The sequence below is a fragment of the Rutidosis leptorrhynchoides genome, chromosome 1 (assembly GCF_046630445.1).
Source record: "Rutidosis leptorrhynchoides isolate AG116_Rl617_1_P2 chromosome 1, CSIRO_AGI_Rlap_v1, whole genome shotgun sequence".
NCBI lineage: Eukaryota > Viridiplantae > Streptophyta > Magnoliopsida > Asterales > Asteraceae > Rutidosis > Rutidosis leptorrhynchoides.
The window spans coordinates 183,179,750-183,187,514 of NC_092333.1; positions in this window are offsets into that span (position 1 = coordinate 183,179,750).

Below are 7,765 nucleotides of genomic sequence, written 5' to 3' on the forward strand. Positions count from 1 at the left end.
TTCGTTAATTGGTTTTCATGTCACGCCATCTTTATATAATTAAATATGTTCCGACATAATAAATAATATTCCAATATTATTTATTTCATACACTATACATTTATGTATTAATACGTGCTTGCGTGTTTCTGTATAGATCCTTCTAGTTACCAACTCGGTTTCCAAACCGACAATCGTTGGTTATGACTTCTTGTAATTCTTGTCACTATTATGACATTCTTATGTCAAGTGTGTAAGTAACTAGGGGGTGAATAGTTACTTAATACATTTTTAACACTTTTTCGACTGATCACCAAATTTGATTGACTATGATCAATCAATTAAACTCAAACTTGATGTGTGTGGTGTATATGTTCAAAATGATAAGCAAAGTAATGTAAAAAACATAGACACAAGGATTTATAGTGGTTCGGGTGGATGTTAACTAATCCACCTTAATCCACTCCCCGATTACACTGATCGGGATTTCTTGCTTCACTAAGCACTTTTCTCCAAACTAGGTGGAGATCCGATTTACAAGTCTTCAACTTCTTTGGTAGACAACAAACCTAATCTTTCTATCCCTTTAAAAGACTAACTCCAACCTAGCTCAATTTGTCTTGAACTTGGACAAGTATTAATCTTCAAATAAGATTAATCAACTTCCTAAGTCCCTTTAAGGAAGTAGATCACTAAGCTAGCCTATGCTTCTACTAATTGAAGTTACAAGACTCATACAATTTTCAATGATGATCCTAAGACAATACCAGGACATACATCACACTAAGTAAACTCACAAGATAAACAATTTTGATTAGTAAGTTTACAACAACCAAATTCTATATGTATAAGATCATAGAATCTTCTCTTGCTTGATCACATTTGAGTAGTAATTAAAGCCCTTGTAATCTCTGGAGATAAGCCTTTGAAATATGCAAGAGAGTCAGCTTCAAATGATCTTCAATGCTTGCTATTTATAATGAGATTCAAAAACTAGCCGTTGTCACAAAGTCACAGGCACGGTCGACCGTGGTTCGACCGTGCGTACCCTAGTCCAAAAAATGTATCCATTGTATAGCCGTTTGAATCAGATTTGAACACCACATTTTGGAATCTTTACTCCATCTAGCACCTGCAAAAGAAACCTAATATCCTATACAAGTACTATATGCATTAAGTGTGTGAGATTTGGTCTTACTGAGTGAAAATAACATAACATCCAAATGTGGTAAACCCAACATTCTTGAAGAAGTGTCTTGATTGACATTATGAGTAATCTCAGTTTGGTCAAGACTTAGTTAGGTTCATTAATGCATGTGGTTCAATCCTAAAGACTAGTCAACATGTCATTAACTTCCTAGTTTCAATTAATCATAAGTCATATTCATTTTAAGACTAAGTAGAGATTAATTGGATGATGTCTTTCTAAATCAAACATTAAGTGTGTAGAGACATCAATGTTAAATCATACTTGGACATGTTACACAATGTGTTACTTAGACAAGACCAAGTAAATTATTGACCATTATTCTTTTGTGAACCATTTTACACTTAATTCATTGAAGTAAACTAGTTACTTAAATCCTAGTATTCTAGCTAATAACACATAGCAAGTATGTTAATCAAGTTGAAAAATTAATGAGTATTAAACATATTAGCAAGTAGCAAGTAATACTCACACATAGCAAGAGATAGTTATTTTAAAATCAATCATATGGATATTTGCACAACACTATAGTTTAAACTTTAGTAAGCTTATTTGTAATATAACATATTGCATGATTAATGTGTAAGCACACATTAATGTCCAACACATGCACAAGGGAAGAGCAATCTCTAGTTGGGACTTGGTGACCATCCTAAATGTATCTAAGTGTATTTTAGGATTAAAAGTCTTTACTAGTTATACTTAAAAATATTGTTCTTCATTTAGCCTTAATTTATCACTAAGTAATCTTTAATTGTAATTAATGTTCTAGTGACATTAGCTTATGTGTGTTGGTACTTGGTGATCATCCTAAGAATGTCTAGACAAGTTTTAAGATCACAAGTTATTGATTAACACTTATGTGTTATACCTAATCATGGTTAATTTGTCATTAAGATGTAATTAAGCGTAATTAACCAAGATTAGTGGTTTTATGACCAAAACTCAATTGAGTATGGAGGGGGCATCTATTCTAAGCGTGTTGAGAAAGGTTTTATGAATTATAGATGTCGGGAAGTGGTCAAACTAAATTTGATCAAAAATGGTGACAGAGAATTCTGCGGTCGTACTACGGTTGACCGTGGTGGCGACCGTGCAACTTGTTTTCACAAAACTGCATTGTAGATTCAGTCTGGGCTTCTACGGCTAAGTATATGGTCGACCGTACTTTGACCGTCTACTTTAATGATCTTTATTTTCATTCTATAAGTTTTGTTTGACTTGGTCATTTGCAAGATCAAGTATGGATTAGTGAACTTGCGTGTTTTATTTTAAGATGTCAATCATCACTTATGCATATGTATGTGTCATCATTAAAACATATTCTTTGGTTAAGCAAAGTATCATACTTAACTTTGTCGGTTAGTCCATTAACCAACATTCAACCAACAATCTCCCCATTTTTGATGATGACAAACATACAAGTGATGCGGGACATTTTACTATAAATACGCAAGTGTTAACATCACTTGTATCCATATTTCTCCCCCTTTTTTCGAAGCAAAAAGGTTTGCTCCCCCTAGAACTATGCTCGCCCTTAGAGCAAAGCTCCCCCTTAAATTGTACATGATGGAAGATAATTATTAAAAACATAACAAGCACACATTTTATTCATAGCAAACACGAAACATAGATATGCATATATGAAATTATGCATGGATAACATAACAAATCACCCCTATATTTGTTCTACATGGGGCGAGAGGTTCTTGGTTGTGAGGAGCACCTTCCACAAACAAGATTGTTCAGAAATCGTCGTAAGAGCTTGTGGGTTCGACGATTCTGACGGTGAAGAATGGATGTTTGAGTGGAGGATAATAGTGCAATAAACTGGTCATCTTCAACACTATCATCGGATCCCGTAACACTCTAAGCAGGTGTGTTTTCACCTTCTGTTTCTTCATTAAAAGGTCTAACCGAATCATAATTGATTGGGAAGGTAGTTAGACCAACAAGATGAAGATCTTGAACACACAGTTGTGTGAAGAGTTTCGTCAGGTGTGCTCCATAAAGAGAGAAGAGTGATTCATTGTACACAAACCCATTCATCCTCTTTGCCATGAAAAAATGCCATGTTGACTTGAATTCGGTGTTGGAGACACCAGAGTAAAGAGGCTTCACAGGCATGGACCTTTGTGGAGAGTTTTTCCACCTTGTAGTAGATATTTTGATTTATGACCTTGAGCCAAAGGTCAAACTCAGGTGCAAAATGATTTACCTTAAGACCATCATTTTGGATTTCAATGTGATTGATGGGCCTTTGACAAAAGGTGTTGATAATGTCACCTTTTGTGACAAACTTGGGAAGACAATAGAGATATGGACTGTAGGTGAAGAATTCCACACCTTCATCAGGCACATGCATGAATGTTTTAAAGTCTTTAAGAGACATAGAAAACCCTTTATCAAACAACCAGAATTTGATGTTGTCTGGGGGAGTGAACTCATAGTTCGCACAGAATTCTCGAACTAGAGTGGAGTGAATGGGACCTCTTAAGGTTAAGAATGCGTCCCATTTTATGTGAGCAAAATTCTCGAGAAGGTCCTCAGGAAAGTGCTCAATAGTGACCACACAACCTTCGACGATTGGTCTAGTTCTAACCATTTGTCGGTTGTGATTGATCATATCACTTTCTACTTTAGAGTTAGGAAAGCGATTATCAAAGGAGTCGGAAACGGAAGAAGACAAGTCGATCAAGAAAGGATTGTTAGGGGACTTGTTAGTTTGACTCCTTTTGAGTGAAGGGGTTGTAGTGAGTCTTGCATCATTATCTTCTCAATTCAAAGGGAAGAAGACGAGTCTTCATTTAATCTTCCATTCCCTTTTGGAGTAATTGAATCTTTTGAGGAATTGAATCATATTTAAGTATGATGAATTGTGCTAATTTGTGAAGGACACTTTGAAAACAGATCCATTTAGGTTTGAAGGATTCAATGTGCATTAATTTTTTAAGGAAAGAGAAAAAGTAGAATGTCAGACTGCTACACGGTCGATCCTGCGGTCGACCGTGTAGTTGACCTTATGTGTCCTGAAAATATTTGTTTTTATTTAACAAACTAGTATTTCCTCAGATTGACTTATTCAAGCAAATATTATTCAAGAAATATTCAAATAGTCATGAGAACAAACATTCAATCACATAATGTATTAAACCAGGTTAAAAAAATTCAAGCAACATTGTAAATTCATCTTCTTCTACTACTCCCTTCACCTCTACTCCTCACATCGCTGCTTCTTTAGCATGAGAAAGCTCTTTTTGCTTTCTTTAATAGCAGTTATTGATACTTATTTATCTTAGCTTGGTTCAGGTAGATTCGTTCTGCTTTCGACTCACAATCCAAACCATAAAAAGGATCATTAGGTTCGTTTGGAAACTCTTCTTCATCACTGTCGGATATTTCCTCTAGATTGATTTGTGAGTTGGTCATAGCTTCATAGACCCTTTCGATCTTGTTAGAGTCATCTTCATCTTCACATCCCATCATGGTTAATGTATGACGATTGAATATTTGATTAGTTAGATTGATGTGAATGTCATCCATTACTCTTAGTTTGTCAAACAACCTAGTGAGATGCATTCCATATGGAAGAGCTCTTGTTGAGTTCTTTGGTACATTGCTCATTCGTATAGCCATAAAATAAGCTATATCGACTGGTTCTTGCATTTCCAGACACCAAAGAAGAGCCATTTGAACAGCATGAATGTGCGAGCGATTTCCCATTTTACAATAAATATTGTAGTCGATCACTGTTTTCCATATGCGGAACTTCTTTCGTGAGTGCTTGCCTAGTACACCCTGATTGATGATTTATTCTCTTGGAGCATTGTCTTCACACAGTGTTTGAATAGCCACATCTCTATTAATGAAATCTGGGAGAGAGGTAAGACTATGTCCTGTGTGGAAGAACCTTCGTCCATTTGTCGGAACTCCCAACAATTTTCCGAATTCGTGAAGGGGTATCGTTGTTCTTGTTGCTTTTAATCTAGAAGAAAATGATCCATCAACATAGATGAAACTAGAGTAAAATATTCGAACGAGTGATGGATATATGGGTCCATTTAGATCAAAAATGCATTCTAGTTTAAATCTGAGAAGACTGCAACCATTTCAGGAAAGTCTTCCACATCAACTCTTCTTCCTTCTGCTATTCTTCGATTACTCACTCTTTCTCTATTGAGTTTTGATCGATGTGGAGGGAAGTTGGATGAGCTTTCTCCTCGATTAGCAATTTTTTGCACAACGATACTTCAAATTAATTCAAAGTGTATGTATAATTCAATTGTAGGCAACAAGTTTTGCAAACTTTAATTATCATCAATACTTAGATGTTTTGATGTTAATGTTCCTCACATTTTCACTCTTCATTAGTGCCAATGAGTTTGCAACTAGATTATGATTCTCACAAAGTTCATATGTGTTCCAGATTAACACATGTTTTGACATCTAACATTATCACACTCAATTTGCAACAATGTAGTTTATATCATATGAACAATGATTCTATGAAAATGTAACATAGATGTATAATGAACCCTAGAATTGTCCAGAGTTAAATCAATGCATAGATAGGCATCACTACAATCGTTTCTAAGTTGTTCTCAAGAACAATTTTGATTGTTTGCACCAATTTGGATTTTGGGACATTCTAGTTAGGGTTTCTTCACAACATTAGTGAAGAGTTCATCATACAAACACAATTGAATGCTAGGAAAATAAGGATTAATCATACCGAAAGTAGGAATTTAGATGGAAGGAATGCATGTTCTTCGATGTGCGGTCGATCTCCTCAGCAGTGCAGAGAGTATTTGTTTGAATTGAGTTTGAATGAAAGGAAAAGTGAGGGCTTTATTCAATTTAAAACAGTGTTAGCCCGCGCGCGGTTGAAGTACGGTCAACCGTGGCATTGGCCGTGGAGGAAAAACTTCTAGACGGTTAGAACAGATATCTACGGTCGTGTCTGCGGTCAGCCGTGCTTCAGTCGTGGATCTCCTGATGAAGCATTTCTTCACTTCTTCTTCTTTTGAGCGCGTTTTGACGATTCTTAGGTTCTATAGAATACTTGAGGACAAGTTTTCTTTTCCTAACTTTGAATGATCACATCATCCCGATGTTTCATCATCAATGACACGTAATATACTATATATATATATATATATATATATATATATATATATATATATATATATATATATATATATATATATATATATATATATATATATATATATATATATATATATATATATATATTCAATTATACATATAGTATACACAAAATGCATCAACTTGTATTTAGCATGCAATTCATAGGTTCATTCAAACACACAAATCCTAATACAAGTAGACTTCCTTCAACATTCCTTTTGATATCATTTTCAAAAACAATTTTGCATTTGTATGAAAAACCTTTCATTAATTCAAAGTCTTTTGAGAAGGTTATTCTCATTAGCATTTTGATCATTGTTTTGATTGATTTTAAGGTTACCCAATCCTTGACTGATCTCTTTCATTAAATTGCTAGTTTGGCCAATTTTTTCCATGTTCTCATTTCTCCTAATAATAGACAATGGACTTTAATTACATGATTTGTATTTGCTAGAGTCATGACATAAATTCATTTCAAGTTTATCTTTTGATGAATTACAAATAGTTGTCTTTTCAAGCTTTCTTTTCAAAGAGTTGTTTTCATCAATTAGAACTTTGTTAAGTTGCTTAACTTTGTGTAATTCTTTTTCTAAAAGTTTTACTTTGTCACGACTACTATCATATACAAATTTAATAGTTTTGTAATCATCTAGCAATTCTTCATAATTAGAAGGATAGAATACATGTATCTCATTGCACTCCATGCTTGAGACATCATCTTCTTTGTAGGGAGATTCAACCTCTTCTTCACTTTGACCATCTTGATTTAAATGATTTCAAGAACCCATGAGCCAAAGCTCTTCATCTTCATCCAAACTTTTTTCTAGAGCATCTTCCCAATCTCTATCAAAATCCCCAAGCTTCTTCAATTTCTCTCTTATCCTTTTACCCTTTAAACTCCTATAGTTTTCTTCTTCTTGAGAGCATAGTGAATCCCAACATTCCTTTGCATTCTCACACGAAATTATCTTCATTCTTTCTTTATCAGAAAGAACTTCACGGAGTAGTGAAATAGCATCAAATTGTTTCAAAACTTCAATGTTTTAAAATGTTGACTTCATTAGTCTTGAACTATCTTGTGGAACAAAGTCTCCTACTTTGATTATCCTCCACAAGTAGTAATCCTTAGATTTGAAATAAACATCAATCTTAATTTCCACACATCAATATCTTCTTTATCAAATATTGGTGCTTCTTTCACCAATTCTTCTAAGTATCTCAGAGTTTAAGTTGATCCGAGAATCGTTGACTCAAGTTTTTGCACAAAATGAATTTTGACACTTCCAAAAACGTTTATAGAGCAATGATTCGAGCAACCGCTCTGATACCAATTGTAAGTAACTAGAGGGGGTGAATAGTTACTTAATACGTTTTTAACACTTTTTCGATTGATCGCCAAATTTGATTAACTATGATCAATCAATTTAACTC